The sequence below is a fragment of the Chamaea fasciata genome, unplaced genomic scaffold (assembly GCF_029207755.1).
Source record: "Chamaea fasciata isolate MVZ Bird 193981 ecotype frontalis unplaced genomic scaffold, bChaFas1.0.hap1 SCAF_91, whole genome shotgun sequence".
Lineage (NCBI taxonomy): Eukaryota > Metazoa > Chordata > Aves > Passeriformes > Sylviidae > Chamaea > Chamaea fasciata.
This window is the reverse complement of record NW_027094176.1, coordinates 86,181-105,240: the sequence shown is the minus strand read 5'-3', so window position 1 is coordinate 105,240 and position 19,060 is coordinate 86,181. Positions and strand designations below refer to the sequence as shown.

General features: G+C 53.4%; 3 long non-coding RNA genes across 5 annotated transcripts; all 3 read right to left on the bottom strand.

Annotated features, from left to right (window-relative positions):
* Positions 1-1,212: 1,212 nt before the first annotated feature.
* On the bottom strand, positions 1,213-3,786 carry LOC136304445 (uncharacterized). Of its 2 annotated transcripts, none has more exons than XR_010724584.1 (5): positions 3,485-3,786; positions 3,199-3,350; positions 2,492-3,084; positions 1,608-1,675; positions 1,213-1,331 (listed from the first exon to the last, which is right to left on the bottom strand). It is a non-coding gene; the product is annotated as an uncharacterized lncRNA (long non-coding RNA). The 2 variants fall into 2 exon arrangements; XR_010724585.1 differs by having other exon boundaries at positions 2,492-2,627.
* Positions 3,787-5,612: 1,826 nt separating this feature from the next.
* Positions 5,613-10,483, bottom strand: LOC136304440 (uncharacterized). 2 transcript variants are annotated; one of them, XR_010724576.1, is made up of 5 exons: positions 10,411-10,483; positions 8,711-8,727; positions 7,326-7,548; positions 7,099-7,164; positions 5,613-6,033 (listed from the first exon to the last, which is right to left on the bottom strand). It is a non-coding gene; the product is annotated as an uncharacterized lncRNA (long non-coding RNA). The 2 variants fall into 2 exon arrangements; XR_010724575.1 differs by lacking the exon at positions 5,613-6,033 and having other exon boundaries at positions 6,410-7,164.
* A 1,680-nt stretch (positions 10,484-12,163) lies between these two features.
* On the bottom strand, positions 12,164-13,082 carry LOC136304453 (uncharacterized). The gene is made up of 3 exons (XR_010724596.1): positions 13,008-13,082; positions 12,851-12,929; positions 12,164-12,773 (listed from the first exon to the last, which is right to left on the bottom strand). It is a non-coding gene; the product is annotated as an uncharacterized lncRNA (long non-coding RNA).
* Positions 13,083-19,060: the final 5,978 nt, after the last annotated feature.

The following is a 19,060-nucleotide window of genomic DNA, read 5'->3' as shown; positions in this document are numbered from 1 at the left end:
CAGCCAGGGCACCCCCAGGGCCCCCTCAGGGACAGCCAGGGCCCCCCAAGGTACAGCAAGGGCACCTCCAGGGACACCAAAGGGACAGCCAGGGCACCCCTACGGACACCTAAAGAAAGCCTGGGTACCCCAGGGACAGCCAGGGCACCCCAGGGACACCCAGGGCACCGCCAGGGACAGCTAGGGGACAGCCAGGGCACCCACAGGGACACCCAGGGCACCCCCAGGGACACCTAGGGGACAGCCAGGACACCCCAAGGGACACCTAGGGGACAGGCAGGGCACCCCCAGGGACACCTAGGGGACAGCAAGGCACCCCAGGGACACCCTGGGCACCCCCAGGGACACATAAGGGACAGCCAGGGCACCCCAAGGAGAGCCAGGGCACCCCCAGGGATAGCCAGGGCATCCCCGGGGACACCTAGGGGACAGCCAGGGCACCCCAGAGACACCTATGGGACAGCCAGGGCACCCCCAGGGACACCTAGGAAGACAGCCAGGGCCCCCATAGGGACAGCCAGGGCCCCCCCAGGGACAGACAAGGTACCCCTAGGGGACAGGCAGGGCACCCCCAGGGACTCCTAGGGGACAGCCAAGTCACCCGCAGGCACGCCTTGGGGAATGCCAGGGACATCTAGGGGACAGTCAGGGCACCCCGAGAACAGCCAGGGCCCCCACAGGGACACCTAGGGGACAGCCAGGGCACCCCCAGGGACACCTAAGAGACAGCCAGGGCACCCCAGGGACAACTAGGGGACAGCCAGGGCACCCCCAGGGACACCTAGGGGACAGCCAGGGCATCCTAGGGACAGTCAGGTCCCCCCAAGGGACACCTAGGGGACAGCCCGTGGACCCCAAGGGACACCTAGGGGACAGTCAGGGCACTCCAGGGACACCTAGGGGACGGCCAGGGCAACCCCAGGGACAGCCAGAGCACCCCAGGGACACCTAGGGGACAGCCAGGGCAACCCCAGGGACAGCCAGAGCACCCCAGGGACACCTAGGGGACAGCCAGGGCGCCCCCAGGGCCACCTAGGGGAAAGCCAGGGCACCCAGAGCTCCAAGTGCTCTCCAAGGCAGGCTCAAAACCCTTACCAACGATTGGCTTTAATAAAGCAACTCACACAAAGTCACCAGCACCACACGGTTGGTCTGTAACGGCTGCAACAAAATATGCCCTCCTGGAAGCAGTTCAGCACTTACTGATCACTTCTTTGTTTTGGCACTTCCCAGCCAGGGCCTGCGGGGCCTCCTGCAGATGCAGGTCTTCGCTGACAAGGCTCCACTTGTGCAGCAGCAGCAGGATTAGGGGCAGGAGCAGGAGCAGCTCCCTGAAATTTTAGAAAATATTAGAAAAATACAGGCAAAAATCTCACCTCTGTCCTCCCCTAAGAACATCCCTAGGACATCATCCCAGTTTTTCCCAGCTAGGAGCTGCAAGGAATTCAGGCAGGGGAATTGACATCAGGGAACAGCTTTGTAAAGTCAAAGGCAGAAAGAGAAGATCCACCAGCAAAGGGCAGGAAAGGGGAAAGGTTTCTGAAAACATTTCTGCAGTCTAATTAATAATTATTTCTGCTTCCCCAGCGAGAAGAACACAAACTCACAGCCATTCAGGCCTGACAGTCCCCTGCAGCCAGAGCTCAGCACACATCCACAGAAGCAAGTCCAGCATCTGAAAGAAAAAAAAAAAAAAAAAAAAAACAACAAAAAAACACAATCAAACCAGAAGGAAAAGGTGATTTCTTTGGCTTCAAAGTTATTTCAAGTTCTTAAAGCCCAACACAGCTGATAGGAGAAACAGAGTCAGGGCTCCTGGCAGACAGAGGGTGTTTTCCCCCCCAGGGGACTGCAGAGGAATTGTCTGGGACTTGGACTGTCCCTCGGGGTGACACCAGTTGCTGTGACTTTTATCATTCCATATGTTTGACTCCCAAAACTTCCCAGCCCAGGGGCTTGAGCTGACAGGGCAGCACAAAGATTGTTCTCTGTGTGGTGCCCAGATTTGGGGTTCACTGTCACCTTTGCTAGTTTAGATGAATTATACCCACGGCCCCGAATTCCCTGCTCAGTTCCTGCTGCAATAACCTCACAGTGCCTCACAGAGCATGGATATTCCCACGCAGAGCTGCTGCTTGAATGCCAGATGTGTCAGGAACTAGCAGAGCTTCCAAGGAAGCTCAGCAGGATGGGGACAGGATAGGTTTCTATTCCATAGATTTGGTTAATTCTAACCCTCATCCCCTGGGGGTCACCTGTCAGATTTCCCTGGAATTCAGCCACCCCCTGAGCTCGGGCTCCAGGTGATGTTTCAGAGCAGGAGAAGGCACTGGCCGGCCTGTGCTGAGGCAGCCCCTGTGCCCTCGGGAGGACACAGCTCCCTGCAGGAGCTCAGCTCCTTTCCGAGCCCCAGCAGTGGCCTCTGCAAGTGCCTTTCCCTCAGGCAAGGGATGCCCATCCCTGCCTTCAGCACACCTCCAGTGGGACCCACCTGCAAAAGCTTTCCATCACTGCTGCACTCCGGCTGGTTCCCTGGAAAAGTCCAGACTTCATCCAAACGAAACTCCATCCCACTCAAACCTTTGATTTTGAGGCATCTCCGAGGGCCGTTGCTCTGGATTTAATTTCTGTGAGGGAGGAGCACCTTGGCTTTAATGCTGCCGATGGGTGATGTCCTCAGGCTGAAAGGGAGGGGATTTAGGGTGGCCAGGACATCCCTGGCAACTGTGTGGGAGCTCCGGGAGGTGGGAATTGCTGTCTGAGCCCCTCTGCAGACAGCCCGAGCCGCCGTTCCCGGGCAATGCCAGCTGTTCCCTGGGGAGCTCTTGGGCTGTGGGTGCCTCTGTCCGGGCTGCAGCATCTCCCCGTGCCCGGTGGGAGCAGCCCCTGGCCGAGGAGCCGCGGCAGCCCCGGGGCCGTGTCCGTGCCAGCCCCGAGCCCGGCCCCGGGCCCTGCGTTTGGCCGCCGCTGCCACGGGCGGGGCCCCGCAGGCACAGCTCCTCCCCTGCACATCACCCCAGGGCTGCTGGCCCCGCTGGGGCTGCCGGCCTCCTTCCTCCCTGCGCCTCCGGGCACCCGGGACACCTGCAGGAAACACCGAGGGACACTGCAGGCGGCACGGGGGGGCACCGAGGCCTCCGGCCAGAAAAGCAGCCCCGGCCTCAGCAGCTGCCATCAGTTTGGCCCGGCAACACTCACCTGCAGGAAACGCCCCTGTGCGGGTGGGACCGGCCCTGCCTCTCTCCAGAACTTTGGCCGTGGAAGAAGGGAAGCCTCAGGACTTGTCCTGCTCCTTTCCGCCCAGAAAGAGACTTTGTGTAAGTACTTTTACGGCAGCTGTTGAGTAAATCCTGGAAAGGACAGGAAATCAGCGTCACTGGAAGAGCTTTGTGCTGTCGTGACCTGCCAGCCACTTCTGCCCTCGAGCCATTCCAGGGGCTGCTGTGTGAAGCAGCTTTGGCAGAGAAGGCGGCACTGCACTTACCTTAGTGGGGCCAAGCGTTGCCATCCTATGGAGGTCCATCCCCATAATGCAGAGATTGGTTCAGCTGCTTGGAGCAGAGTCCGGGTAATGCCAAGGTGCTGAGTTCGATTCTCAAACGGTCCGTCTGCTTGAGAGTCAGATTTTAGGATCCCTCTCAGGCTCAGTATATCCTGTGACCTGGAAATAAGAGGAAAATTCTCGGCTGAGTTTTAATAAAACAGCTTTTGCCATTGCAGGGTGTGAGCTGCACTCGGTGATTTTCGGCCGCGATGAGCCCCACGAGCATTCCGCCCTTCCTTGCCGCCATCTTGGTTGCGTCTGAGGCCACTTCCGGTCCCGCCGGCATCTTTTTTGCGGCACCGCTAAGGCCCCCGGCAGGTGTTTACACAGACGCCTGACTAAATCCACGAATCCGAACCCGGAGGCGGCGCGGATGAGCACATGGCCGGTGTCTGCACACCTGGAAACGCCGCGGAAAATTGCGCCCGGGCGGCGCTGTAGTCGGGGTTTTTGTGCAGGCATCTGCGTAAACGCCTACAGGGTCCTTATTTTTTCCCGCCCTTTTGGCCGCCCTTTTTGGAAGGTCGGGCGCCTCGCGCCTCGGCGCCATTTTGTGAGGGGCGACGCGTGACTTCCGCTTTTCCTTGCCGCCATCTTGGTTGCTCCTGAGGCCACTTCCGTCCCGGCCGCCATGTTCTTTGTGGCTCGGCATAGGCCTCCGCCAGGTGTTTACACAGACGCCTGACTAAATCCACGAATCCGAACGCAAGCGCGTCGCGACTGAGCACACGGCCCGTGTCCCCACACCTGGAAACGCCGCGGAAAATTGCCCCCGGGCGGCGCCGTAGTCGGGGTTTTGTGCAGGCAGCTGCATAAACACCTATAGGGTCCTTATTTTTCCCGCCCTTTTGGCCGCCCTTTTTAGAAGGTCAGGCGCCTCGCGTCTCGCCGCCATCTTGGTAGTGGAACCCACTAAAATGCCCCCTCGGCCGCTCACACAAGCGCCTGACTCAATGGACTGCCGCCCGCGGCGCCGCTGCGCCCCCATCCCGTGTCCGCACACCCGCAGACGCCGCGGAAAATCGCGCCCGGACGGCTCCGGGGTCCGGGTGGCGCGCGCAGGCAGCCGGCTGCCACGCGCCCGGGCTCCTTGCCTTTTTCCCTCCCTTTCGGCCCCGAGCTGCGGGCGGGCGGGCGGCAGCGCCGCCCCCGAGCTCACAATGCGGGGCTGCCACGCGCGTCGGGGACGGGCGGGGGGGGGACAGCTGCACTACCGCTCTTTGCCCACAGGGTGGCAGCACTGCCGCACGGCTCCGGCGGGACGGTCATGGGGGACAGCTGCACTACCGCTCTTTGCCCACAGGGTGGCAGCATTGCCGCACAGATCAGGCGGGACGGGCGGGAGGGACAGCTGCACTACCGCTGTTTGCCCACACGGTGGCAGCATTGCCGCACAGATCGGGCGGGCCGGGCGGGGGGGAAGCTGCACTACCGCTCTCTGCCCACAGGGTGGCAGCACTGCCGCGCGGCGGCGCGGAGCGGAGCCATAAACGAACGTGCCCAGGAATGCCCTTCCGAACAGCCTCCGGAATAAATGGCCCAAAAGACCCCCGAGCACACCTGCGAGAACCCTGCCAGCAACCAGACCGAAACAAAAAAGCCTTTCGTTCAGGCTCTATTTCAATATTTTTTATCTTTGTGATTCTGATATTTACATTAATCATTACAATTCAGCTTTTATATTATGTACATTATACATCATGTATTATGTTTATTATACTATTATATTTATTATATATATTAAGTATAGAAAGTTATATATAAAATAATTTATTATTTATTATGTAATGTTATAAATAATAATACATTTCATTGAAATATCATGATTATGTACATTATAGATGTTTATATTATGTATATTATATATATTTATAAAACGTGTAGTATGTAATAATATATTGTGTATTTATTATTTATATTATTTTTCATATCCTATACTTTTTGTTATTTTTCTTTTTCATTATTTTTTAATTCGTTTGTTTATATTTTAAACGATATTTTACACTAGATGAATTCATTAACCTAACACATCAGAAACACAATTAATTTGAATTAAATGAGCCTGGTTTTCTAAGGGGTAAAGTTTTAATCTTTATTCAAATAATATGGGCATGTTTTCTCTTTCTCTATGGTTTTTTTTTGGTGGGTTGCGGGGGAGTTTAGTTTGTGGGTTTTCTTTTTTTGTTCGCTTTGTTTTGGAGATCTTTGCTAATAAACAAGCAGGGTCGGAGAGTTCAAAATAAAACGTCTACTTTGTTTTTATTGCCCCCTCTGAAATACGCCTCGACAGCCTGGACAGCAGGCTGCTGCTGGTAACACTGTGCACGGGTAGGAGGAGACCTGGTCGGGGCTGGGAAGGAAAAAACGGCACCACGGTGGTCACAGCTTTCTCCCTTCAGGAGTTTTATGGAGCAGAAAATACAGAGCTTTTGCCAACTGCGCTCTCTATGACATCCCGACGTCCAGCGGGCACGGAGGTCATTTCTCATCTTTCTTGCCAACAGCCAAACCCCCAGGCGCCCGGGGGAAGAAAGAGTATGGGGAAAAAAAAAAGGAACACAGAAAACATGAAAAAATAAACCAAAACTATAGAAAATAATAAATAAAATTAAAATACCAAAAGAAAAAAATTTCAAAGTAACAAAAAAGTGGAAAAAAAATTTAAACAAAAAATTAAAATAAAAAACTAAAAGTAGTTTTAACAAGTAAATAAATAGCTAAAGAAAAAAATATAAAAATTAAAAAACGGAAGAAAAAGTCTTTGAAAAACCACAAAACGCAACATGAGAAACCACAACAAAAGAGCATAAAAATACAAAAATAACAAGAAATAAAATACAAAATTAAATAAATGCAGCTTTCACCTCCTGCCACTGCCTAAAAAAGCACCATGGCTTTCCTCAATTATGCAGCAATAAGGGAAACAAACCCAGTGCCCCCCAGAACAGAAGGTTTTCTAGACAATTCCCACTTTTGCTTGGAAACAAATTCTATTTTAGTGGGAAGCTCATTTTGGACAAACACCCAAATGTGCCAAGGTAGGAAAGAACCAGCCCCTTGTGTCCAAGGAACAGCAGCTAGGCCTGGATTCAGGTTTTAATGGCATTTATGTAATTAAAAATGCAGTAAATTGAACTTTACAAAGAGATGAATCATGGCAAATAAATACTTCAACGTTTTCTTGGGAATTCACAGAATTTTGTGGAGATGGTGCTGGACAATTCCTGATTTACCAACATTAATTGGGTAAATTTCCTTGGAAATGTGCTCTACAAGGTGAAAAAATTCCAATTAGGATGGAAAATTGGAATAAATAAATATTCCCTTACTAAAATCAGAGAGAAAATCAGAGTTATTCCTTCAAATAAAAGGAAGGAATAACATCTAAATCCAAGCTTGCCTGGAAAACAAGCTCAGGAATTTCTAACATTGAAAACTTCTGCAAGAGTCATGAAGTTGGTGAAAGTTCATGGAATGATGATTTAAAATCTGCTTCCTCTGCTCTAATTTAAAGGGAAGTGGGAATTCAACAGGTCCAGTTACTCCTATCCAACCTTGGACTGGGATAAGGCCTTCCAGTGGCTTCACTTCCTACTGGCTCTCTCCTTTTTGCCCACAACCTGGAAGAGGAAAAGCAACAGGAATAAAGTCTCAAACAGGATGGCCTTGGTCCAGGCAGACTGAAATGCAGCTCCCAGGGAGGGAGGCCAGGCTGTGCCTCGGGGAGCTCCGGGAATCTGGGATTGCCCGTGGGATTAAAGGGCTGGAAAAGCACACCCACCTGCCAGGTTCAGTGCTGGGACAGAGCAAGGCCGGGGCTCAGGGGCAGCAGTTAGAGCTGGGACTGCAGGAGAACACCCCAAACCCGGGTTAAACATCCGGCACGACACGCAGCACGCTCCGGGAGAAACTCGGGTGGGAGAAGCCCCGGGATGCTCCACGTTCCTTGCCCTTGGCAGCTGTGCCAGGGCCTCCATCAGAATGCTGACCTCACCGTGCAGCTCCTACAAAACAGGAGAACTTATGGGAATCGCCCAGCAATCCATGGACTTCCAGTTATTAAGAACCACAGCTGCAGCGAAAGGTGCCCAAACTCTACTGCAAACCAGCAGGTCTGAGGAGACGCAGGGATTTATTCCTGAGGGGACACAAGGATCCCTCAGCCAGCCAGGATTTCTCCCAGGCTCTTCCCACTGCTCTCTGAGGACACAAACAGCAGTTTTTCCCTGGAGTTCCCTTTTCCAACAATGCCAAGACTCATGTTCTCCTCCAACCCCAGGTTCAGGAAGGAAAGTAGGAATATTATCACTGCACAGACTGTCCAGGAGGGTGTGACTGAGGCAGCAGCACCAGCTCCCACTCCACTGCTGCTCTGGATTCCTGAGCAGCTCCTTTCCATCCTGCCCTTCCCAGCACCATTCCCTGGGTGCCATGTCCACAGACACCTTCTCCATGCAGCTTAAAACCCACAGACACCAACAGAAAGGAGATCAAAAATCAATTCACATGCTGCTAGTCAGAGAGAATGGGAGAGGCCTAAAAATCTGCATTTATTTTAGAACACTAGAGCAATTTCTTCATGACCCTGACTATCAGTGATGGGCAGATAAACACCTTCTTTAACTTACTACCTGCAAAAACATCAAGTTTCAAGTTTAGTAAAGATAAAATTTTGCTGCAAAAATAAAAGAGGTGGGATGTTGGTGTTAGTGCTTTAACCTTCGGACATTAGCGGGTATTTGTAAAACAAATTCATTATTGAAGCAGCTAACTTGAAAATAAGGGGGTTTTACAATAAAGTTGACCAAAAAAGAGTCTCAAAATTAAGATATAGGTTGCACAAATATTTAAGAAAAAAAAAGTTGTCTTTCGTGCATATAACCTGCCAGCCTCTCATGTTTTCAGTCCTTACCATTTATTTTTACCAAGGTGATGACTAAAACCTTGTCAAAAGCTCAAAAAAAAAACAATCCAGGACAAGGCAGGTGTTTTCCCAAGTACCCCCAGTGTGGAGCTGTGTCAGCCACAAGTGTTTGCTCCCTCAGCCCAGCCCGGAGCAGGCTCCAGCTGCTGCCCAGGGGTTACCAAGGGACTCACCTGTTTCAAGCTGTAAATGCAGGTGGCCTGCACTGGAGTGCCAAAAAATGTGAAATATGTGACTCTCACCTTGAATAGCGATCGATCTTCTCAGGGGAGCCCCTCACCCAGGATGGGGGGCTCTGCCACGGATTTCATCCCTCTGCATCTGAAAGAAAGTTGGGACAAAAGTCAGAGTGCTGCAGGATACCTTGACAGCTCCACATATCTTGTGGAAATCTAGGAATACCCTCGACAGCCCTGCTACACCCCACATCACAAATTTCAAGCCCCCGGCACTATTACCCTCGTACCCCTACACCCAGACTGAGCAGCAAGGCAGAGCAGCTCCCGGCCAAACACACACCAACACCCGTGACACAGCACAGGACAAACGAGGGGACACAACAGGGACAGAAAACTCTGGGCAAGAAGAATGACCCTGAGGGTCCAGAGAACTCGGAATGAGATGACCGAGGTGAGACGGAAGGTGAGCTGGCCAGGCTCAGAGAACCCTGCAGGAACAAGATGCCATCGGGATGACTTATCCCAAGAAATGCAGAGATGGATGCCCGAGAATCCTACGGTCAGAATCCTCGACCTGTCTTTGCATTCTCACAAGACCTAACCCGCCGGAATGGATCAGGGCGGTGCACGGCTGTCAGTACAGCTCAGAACAAGACCTGAAAAGGCATCGGACTGGATGCTTGTGAAGAGAGATGGATTCTGATGAGTGTCCGAGCAGCTGAGACAAAGGCACCTGGCTGAGGAGCACAGAGATCAGAAATGCTAAGACTGATGCCAGAGGTTTTGACAGGCCCCTCAAAGGACGAAAGGAAAAGACAAGACACCAAACAGACACAGAGTGCACAACAGACAAGTGACACAACACACACCAGCATTGCTCTGCCCGGCACACCTCGGCACTCTGATCCAGAATGAGACTTTCTGTAGCCTAAGCGGTCACATCTTGGACATCCCTGTCACCAAAAATGACTCAAAAAATCCCTCCCGGTGGCCCCTGATCCCACACCCCACTTTCAAGCCCTCCCTGGCTCCGAGCCCTCCACTTATCTCTCGGACGTCTAGGGAGGTGAATCCACGCTGGGTGGCAAAGAAGGCCGCCTCTCCCTCAGGGAAATTCCTGCTGTTGCTGGGCTGTTGTCTCCTACACAGCTACAATAAAGAAAACCAAATATCAAAGCATAATCTTGGCAGCCCATCACCCAAAACCCGACAATTCTGCTACTCACTGTCTCCTAAGCTTGCCCGTGTCCTCGGCCCCGTGCTTCAGCTGCGCTCAGAGGCCAACGCCAGCGTCGCAGGGTCTGCCTGGGTAAAGAGCAGACAAGGTGACGTGGCAGCGCTGGAACTTGAGGGGACCATCCCTCCTTCTCCTCCCTGACTCACCTCAACTCCTCGGCCGTTATCCAAGACTACCTGGATGGGGCCTTCACAAGGAGAAGATCAAGGCTCCATCACAGACTCCTGGAATGCTCCCGGAGGGCTCACGGGTGAGGTGACCCGGGTCTGTCGTCCCGTTGGTGAGAGGGGAGCTCGGCCTCCTGCGAGTGGACTCCCTAAAACACACAATAACGGAGGCTTAGAGTTGCACCAGCGAGTGAGGCTTGAACAATAGCAACTGCTTCTGTCCACCCATCGCTGCTCACCTCGCCCACGTCAGCTTGACTGCTGAGATCCGGCTTTACCACCTAAAAATAAAGACAAAGAACAGAGCTGTAACACAGCCATCATTTACACCTCCCCTGCAAACAGAAACAGGGACTGACCTTCTCAGGGGAGCCCTCTCACCCAGGATGGGGGGCTCTGCCACAGATTTCATCCCTCTGCATCTGAAACAGAGTTTGGACAAAAGTCAGAGTGCTGCAGGATACCTTGACAGCTCCAGACATCTTGTGGCAATCTAGGAATACCCTCTACAGTCTAACTACACCCCACATCACAAATTTCAAGCCCCCGGCACTATTACCCTCGTACCCCTACACCCAGACTGAGCAGCAAGGCAGAGCAGCTCCCGGCCAAACACACACCAACACCCGTGACACAGCACAGGACAAACGAGGGGACACAACAGGGACAGAAAACTCTGGGCAAGAAGAATGACCCTGAGGGTCCAGAGAACTCGGAATGAGATGACCGAGGTGAGAAGGAAGGTGAGCTGGCCAGGCCCAGAGAACCCTGCAGGAACAAGATGCCATCGGGATGACTTATCCCAAGAAATGCAGAGATGGATGCCCGAGAACCCTACGGTCAGAATCCTCGACCTGTCTTTGCATTCTCACAAGACCTAACCCGCCGGAATGGATCAGGGCGGTGCACGGCTGTCAATACAGCTCAGAACAAGACCTGAAAAGGCATCGGACTGGATGCTTGTGAAGAGAGATGGATTCTGATGAGTGTCCGAGCAGCTGAGACAAAGGCACCTGGCTGAGGAGCACAGAGATCAGAAATGCTAAGACTGATGCCAGAGGTTTTGACAGGCCCCTGAAGGGCTAAGGGAAAAGACAGCACACACAAGACACCCAAGACACAGAGTGCACAACAGACACAACACACACCAGGACTGCTCTGCCCTGCACACCTCGGCACTGTGATCCAGAATGAGACTCTCCCTGGATGAAACCTAAGGGGTCACAGCTTAGACATCCCTGTCTTCAAACCTGACTCAAAAAACCTTGCTAGTGACCCCACACTCTTCTTTCATGCCCTCTACGGCTCTGAGCTCTCCACTTATCTCTCAGATGTCTGGGGAGGTGCATCCACGCCGGGTCCCAAAGAAGGCTGCCTCTCCCTCGGGGAAATTCCTGCTGTGACCAGGCTGGTGTCTCCTCGTCAGCTACAATAAAGAGAACTAAACGTGACCCTGTGCTCTTAGCAGCACATCAGCCAGAAACCAGCAATTCTGCTACTCACAGTCTCCTAAGCTTGCCTGTGTCCTCGGCCCTGTGCTTCAGCTGCGCTCAGAGGCCAACGCCGGCGTCGCAGGGTCTGGTCTAAAAATAAAGACAAAGAACAGAGCTGTAACACGGCCACCATTTACACCTCCCCTGCAAATCAAAACAGTGACCGACCTTCTCAGGGGAGCCCCCTCACCCAGGATGGGGGGCTCTGCCACAGATTTCATCCACCTGCATCTGAAAGAAAGTCAGAACAACAGTCAGAGTGCGGCAGGATACCTTGACAGCTCCACATATCTTGTGGAAATCTAGGAATACCCTCGACAGCCCTGCTACACTCCACATCACAAATTTCAAGCCCCCGGCACTATTACCCTCGTACCCCTACACCCAGACTGAGCAGCAAGGCAGAGCAGCTCCGGGCCAAACATACACCAACACCCGTGACACAGCACAGGACAAACGAGGGGACACAACAGGGACAGAAAACTCTGGGCAAGAAGAATGACCCTGAGGGTCCAGAGAACTCGGAATGAGATGACCGAGGTAAGATGGAAGGTGAGCTGGCCAGGCTCAGAGAACCCTGCAGGAACAAGATGCCATCGGGATGACTTATCCCAAGAGACGCAGAGATGGATGCCCGAGAACCCTACGGTCAGAATCCTCGACCTGTCTTTGCATTCTCACAAGACCTAACCCCCTGGAATGGACCAGGGCGGTGCACGGCTGTCAATACAGCTCAGAACAAGACCTGAAAAGGCATCGGACTGGATGCTTGTGAAGAGAGATGGATTCTGATGAGTGTCCGAGCAGCTGAGACAAAGGCACCTGGCTGAGGAGCACAGAGATCAGAAATGCTAAGACTGATGCCAGGGGTTTTGATAGGCCCCTCAAAGGACAAAAGGAAAAGACAAGACACCAAACAGACACAGAGTGCACAACAGACAAGTGACACAACACACACCAGGACTGCTCTGCCCTGCACACCTCAGCACTGAGATGAAAAATGAGACTTTCCCTTAACGTAGCCTAAGGGGTCACATCTTGGTGCCCCCAACTCCAAATCTGACTTAAAAAACCCCTCCCGGTGATCCCTGCCCTGGCATCCTGCTTTCATCACCCTCCACTTATCTCTCAGGCATCCAGGGAGGCAAATCCCTGCCAGGTGCAAAGAAGGCCGCCTCTCCCTCCTCGGGGAAACTCCTGCTGTTGCTGGGCTGTTGTCTCTTAGTCAGCTACAACAAAGAAAACCAAACACGAATGCGTGATCTTAGCAGCCCATCACCCAAAACCCGACAATTCTGCTACTCACTGTCTCCTAAGCTTGCCTGTGTCCTCGGCCCCGTGCTTCAGCTGCGCTCAGAGGCCAACGCCGGCGTCGCAGGGTCTGCCTGGGTAAAGAGCAGACAAGGTGACGTGGCAGCGCTGGAACTTGAGGGGACCATCCCTCCTTCTCCTCCCTGACTCACCTCAACTCCTCGCCCGTTATCCAAGACTACCTGGATGGGGCCTTCACAAGGAGAAGATCAAGGCTCCATCACAGACTGCTGGAATGCTTCCGGAGGGCTCACGGGTGAGGTGACCGGGTCTGTCATCTGGTTGGTGAGAGGGGAGCTCGGCCTCCTGCGAGTGGACTCCCTAAAACACACAAGAACGGAGGCTTAGAGTTGCACCAGCGAGTGAGGCTTGAACAATAGCAACTGCTTCTGTCCACCCATCACTGCTCACCTCGCCCACGTCAGCTTGACTGCTGAGATCCGGCTTTACCACCTAAAAATAAAGACAAAGAACAGAGATGTAACACAGCCACCATTTACACCTCCCCTGCAAACAGAAACAGGGACTGACCTTCTCAGGGGAGCCCCTCACCCAGGATGGGGGGCTCTGCCACAGATTTCATCCCTCTGCATCTGAAACAGAGTTTGGACAAAAGTCAGAGTGCTGCAGGATACCTTGACAGCTCCAGACATCTTGTGGCAATCTAGGAATACCCTCTACAGTCTAACTACACCCCACATCACAAATTTCAAGCCCCCGGCACTATTACCCTCGTACCCCTACACCCAGACTGAGCAGCAAGGCAGAGCAGCTCCCAGCCAAACACACACCAACACCCGTGACACAGCACAGGACAAACGAGGGGACACAACAGGGACAGAAAACTCTGGCAAGAAGAATGACCCTGAGGGTCCAGAGAACTCGGAATGAGATGACCGAGGTGAGACGGAAGGTGAGCTGGCCAGGCTCAGAGAACCCTGCAGGAACAAGATGCCATCGGGATGACTTATCCCAAGAAATGCAGAGATGGATGCCCGAGAATCCTACGGTCAGAATCCTCGACCTGTCTTTGCATTCTCACAAGACCTAACCCGCCGGAATGGATCAGGGCGGTGCACGGCTGTCAGTACAGCTCAGAACAAGACCTGAAAAGGCATCGGACTGGATGCTTGTGAAGAGAGATGGATTCTGATGAGTGTCCGAGCAGCTGAGACAAAGGCACCTGGCTGAGGAGCACAGAGATCAGAAATGCTAAGACTGATGCCAGAGGTTTTGACAGGCCCCTGAAGGGCTAAGGGAAAAGACAGCACACACAAGACACCCAAGACACAGAGTGCACAACAGACACAACACACACCAGGACTGCTCTGCCCTGCACACCTCGGCACTGTGATCCAGAATGAGACTCTCCCTGGATGAAACCTAAGGGGTCACAGCTTAGACATCCCTGTCTTCAAACCTGACTCAAAAAACCTTGCTAGTGACCCCACACTCTTCTTTCATGCCCTCTACGGCTCTGAGCTCTCCACTTATCTCTCAGATGTCTGGGGAGGTGCATCCACGCCGGGTCCCAAAGAAGGCTGCCTCTCCCTCGGGGAAATTCCTGCTGTGACCAGGCTGGTGTCTCCTCGTCAGCTACAATAAAGAGAACTAAACGTGACCCTGTGCTCTTAGCAGCACATCAGCCAGAAACCAGCAATTCTGCTACTCACAGTCTCCTAAGCTTGCCTGTGTCCTCGGCCCTGTGCTTCAGCTGCGCTCAGAGGCCAACGCCGGCGTCGCAGGGTCTGGTCTAAAAATAAAGACAAAGAACAGAGCTGTAACACGGCCACCATTTACACCTCCCCTGCAAATCAAAACAGTGACCGACCTTCTCAGGGGAGCCCCCTCACCCAGGATGGGGGGCTCTGCCACAGATTTCATCCACCTGCATCTGAAAGAAAGTCAGAACAACAGTCAGAGTGCTGCAGGATACCTTGACAGCTCCACATATCTTGTGGAAATCTAGGAATACCCTCGACAGCCCTGCTACACTCCACATCACAAATTTCAAGCCCCCAGCACTATTATCCTATTACCCCTACACCCAGACTGAGCATCAAGGCAGAGCAGCTCCGGGCCAAACACACACCAACACCCGTGACACAGCACAGGACAAACGAGGGGACACAACAGGGACAGAAAACTCTGGGCAAGAAGAATGACCCTGAGGGTCCAGAGAACTCGGAATGAGATGACCGAGGTGAGAAGGAAGGTGAGCTGGCCAGGCTCAGAGAACCCTGCAGGAACAAGATGCCATCGGGATGACTTATCCCAAGAAATGCAGAGATGGATGCCCGAGAATCCTACGGTCAGAATCCTCTACCTGCCTTTGCATTCTCACAAGACCTAACCCGCCGGAATGGATCAGGGCGGTGCACGGCTGTCAGTACAGCTCAGAACAAGACCTGAAAAGGCATCGGACTGGATGCTTGTGAAGAGAGATGGATTCTGATGAGTGTCCGAGCAGCTGAGACAAAGGCACCTGGCTGAGGAGCACAGAGATCAGAAATGCTAAGACTGATGCCAGGGGTTTTGATAGGCCCCTCAAAGGACAAAAGGAAAAGACAAGACACCAAACAGACAGAGTGCATAACAGACAAGTGACACAACACACACCAGGACTGCTCTGCCCGGCACACCTCGGCACTCTGATCCAGAATGAGACTTTCTGTAGCCTAAGCGGTCACTTCTTGGACATCCCTGTCACCAAAAATGACTCAAAAAATCCCTCCCGGTGGCCCCTGATCCCACACCCCGCTTTCAAGCCCTCCCTGGCTCCGAGCCCTCCACTTATCTCTCGGACGTCTAGGGAGGTGAATCCACGCTGGGTGGCAAAGAAGGCCGCCTCTCCCTCAGGGAAATTCCTGCTGTTGCTGGGCTGTTGTCTCCTACACAGCTACAATAAAGAAAACCAAACATCAAAGCATAATCTTGGCAGCCCATCACCCAAAACCCGACAATTCTGCTACTCACTGTCTCCTAAGCTTGCCTGTGTCCTCGGCCCCGTGCTTCAGCTGCACTCAGAGGCCAACGCCGGCGTCGCAGGGTCTGCCTGGGTAAAGAGCAGACAATGTGACGTGGCAGCGCTGGAACTTGAGGGGACCATCCCTCCTTCTCCTCCCTGACTCACCTCAACTCCTCGGCCGTTATCCAAGACTACCTGGATGGGGCCTTCACAAGGAGAAGATCAAGGCTCCATCACAGACTCCTGGAACGCTCCCGGAGGGCTCACGGGTGAGGTGACCCGGGTCTGTCGTCCCATTGGTGAGAGGGGAGCTCGGCCTCCTGCGAGTGGACTCCCTAAAACACACAATAACGGAGGCTTAGAGTTGCACCAGCGAGTGAGGCTTGAACAATAGCAACTGCTTCTGTCCACCCATCGCTGCTCACCTCGCCCACGTCAGCTTGACTGCTGAGATCCGGCTTCACCACCTAAAAATAAAGACAAAGAACAGAGCAGTAACACGGCTACCATTTACACCTCCCCTGCAAACAGAAACAGGGACTGACCTTCTCAGGGGAGCCCTCTCACCCAGACTGGGGGGCTCTGCCACAGATTTCATCCCTCTGCATCTGAAACAGAGTTTGGACAAAAGTCAGAGTGCTGCAGGATACCTTGACAGCTCCAGACATCTTGTGGCAATCTAGGAATACCCTCTACAGTCTAACTACACCCCACATCACAAATTTCAAGCCCCCGGCACTATTACCCTCGTACCCCTACACCCAGACTGAGCAGCAAGGCAGAGCAGCTCCCGGCCAAACACACACCAACACCCGTGACACAGCACAGGACAAACGAGGGGACACAACAAGGACAGAAAACTCTGGCAAGAAGAATGACCCTGAGGGTCCAGAGAACTCGGAATGAGATGACCGAGGTGAGAAGGAAGGTGAGCTGGCCAGGCTCAGAGAACCCTGCAGGAACAAGATGCCATCGGGATGACTTATCCCAAGAAATGCAGAGATGGATGCCCGAGAACCCTACGGTCAGAATCCTCGACCTGTCTTTGCATTCTCACAAGACCTAACCCGCCGGAATGGATCAGGGCGGTGCACGGCTGTCAGTACAGCTCAGAACAAGACCTGAAAAGGCATCGGACTAGATGCTTGTGAAGAGAGATGGATTCTGATGAGTGTCCGAGCAGCTGAGACAAAGGCACCTGGCTGAGGAGCACAGAGATCAGAAATGCTAAGACTGATGCCAGAGGTTTTGACAGGCCCCTCAAAGGACGAAAGGAAAAGACAAGACACCCAAAAGACACAAAGTGCACAACAGACACAACACACCCTGGGACTGCTCTGCCCTGCACACCTCAGCACTGTGATCCAGAATGAGACTTTCCCTTATTGTAGCCTAAGGGGTCACATCTGGGACATCCCCATCTCCAAACCCGACTCAAAAAATCCCTCCCGCTGACCCCTGCCCTGGTACCCCGCTTTCATCCTCTCCCTAGTTCCGAGCCCTCCACTTATCTCTCAGATGTCTGGGGAGGTGAATCCACACTGGGTCCCAAAGAAGGCCGCCTATGCCTCTGGGAAATTCCTCCTGTCACTTGCCTGCTGTCTCCTAGTCAGCTACAATAAAGAAAACCAAACACCAAAGCATAATCTTAGCTGCACATCAGCCAAAAACCAGCAGCTCTGCTACTCACCGTCTCTTAAGCAGGACCGGGTCCTCGGGCCCCGTGTGTGCTTCAGCTGAGCTCGGAGGCTGACGCTCGCAGCGCCAAAGCCTTAGAGGCATTACTGGCACTGAGCCCACCCACCGTGGCCTCCATTAGGGCTGTGAGCATCCCCGGTCAGAGCAGGACAGGAACGCAGCGTGGACATCCCCGGTGAACCTCAACCCTGTGGACTCGGGGCCCCACCACTGTCACTTCCTGCCTGGCCCTAGCTTAGGGTTACTGCCTGCACCTCTCAGGACTTCTGGCATTGCCTTGCCATTAGGATTGCTGCCTGCACCTGCTCTCAGGGAAACAGTGTTGGAAGCAGCACTGTGAGGACCGGGATACCTGTACTCTGACTTGTATCCTAGGCTGTACCCCTGATTTTCACTGTGTGTTCTCTAGTCCTTCAGTCCTTTACCTCAGCCTCTGTGTGCATCACTGTAACCTCCCCCCTTCTGAACCCTGCTTCTTCAGAGCCCTAGACCTTGCAGCCGGGGACGCTCTGCACCGTTAGGGTCCCAAGAGCTGTCCCGCACGCAGGACAGGTACATCCACAGTTGTTCCCTGCCTACCCTAAACGTGGCCCTGAGACAGGGCAGAGGCTGACAGAGCCGAACTCTTTGCGGTGGCAAAAGGCACGAAGCCTTACCAACCGCCGCCTCGAGAGGGAAATCAGGAGCACTTCCACCGGCTGCGGAGAGACAGGGAATCCCAGGGTGGGTGGGGCGGGAAACCCCCGTTATCCCCAGCCCTGCTGGATCCTGCTCCCCACTATCGCTTCCTGCCTGGCCCTAGCCTGACAGTGTCTGCACAGGTCAGAGCTTCTGGTGTGTTCCTGCACTAGGGCTGCTGCCTGCACCTGCTCTCAGGGGAAGTGTGCTGGTAGCAGTGCTGTGAGGGCCGCTACACCTGTACTCTGACTTGTATCCTAGCCTGCTCCCCTGAGTTTCACCGTGTGTCCTCTAGTCCTTGAGTCCTTTACCTCAGCCTCTGTGTGTGTGGCTACACCTCCCCCCTTCTAAACCCAACTTCTTTAGAGCCCTACACCTCGCAGCCAGGCCTTCTGGCATTGTCCTGCATAAGGGCTCCTGCCTGTACCCGCACTCAGGGAAACGGGCATGTCTTTAGGGCTACTCCTTCGGGTTTGGGTCGGGCTGGTACACCTGTACTCTCAATTGGCACATCTTGGACATCCCTATCTCCAAACCTGACTCAAAAACCCCTCCTGACAAGTCCTGACCCAGCACTCCACTTTCATCCCCTCTGTGGCTCTGAACCCTCCACTTATCTCTTGGACGTCTGGGGATGAGAATCCACGTCGGGTGCCACAGAAGGCCGCCTCGCCCTCTGGGAATTTCCTGCTGTCACCGGGCTGCTGTCTCTTATTCGGCTACAAGAAATAAAACAAACATCGATGTATGATCTCAGCAGATCTGTTGGCCAATCGGTCAGGGCGTAAGACAAGTGGACCACCTCAAACACACAAACAATAACATAAGCTGAAGAGTTACACCGGAAACACCACTACACTT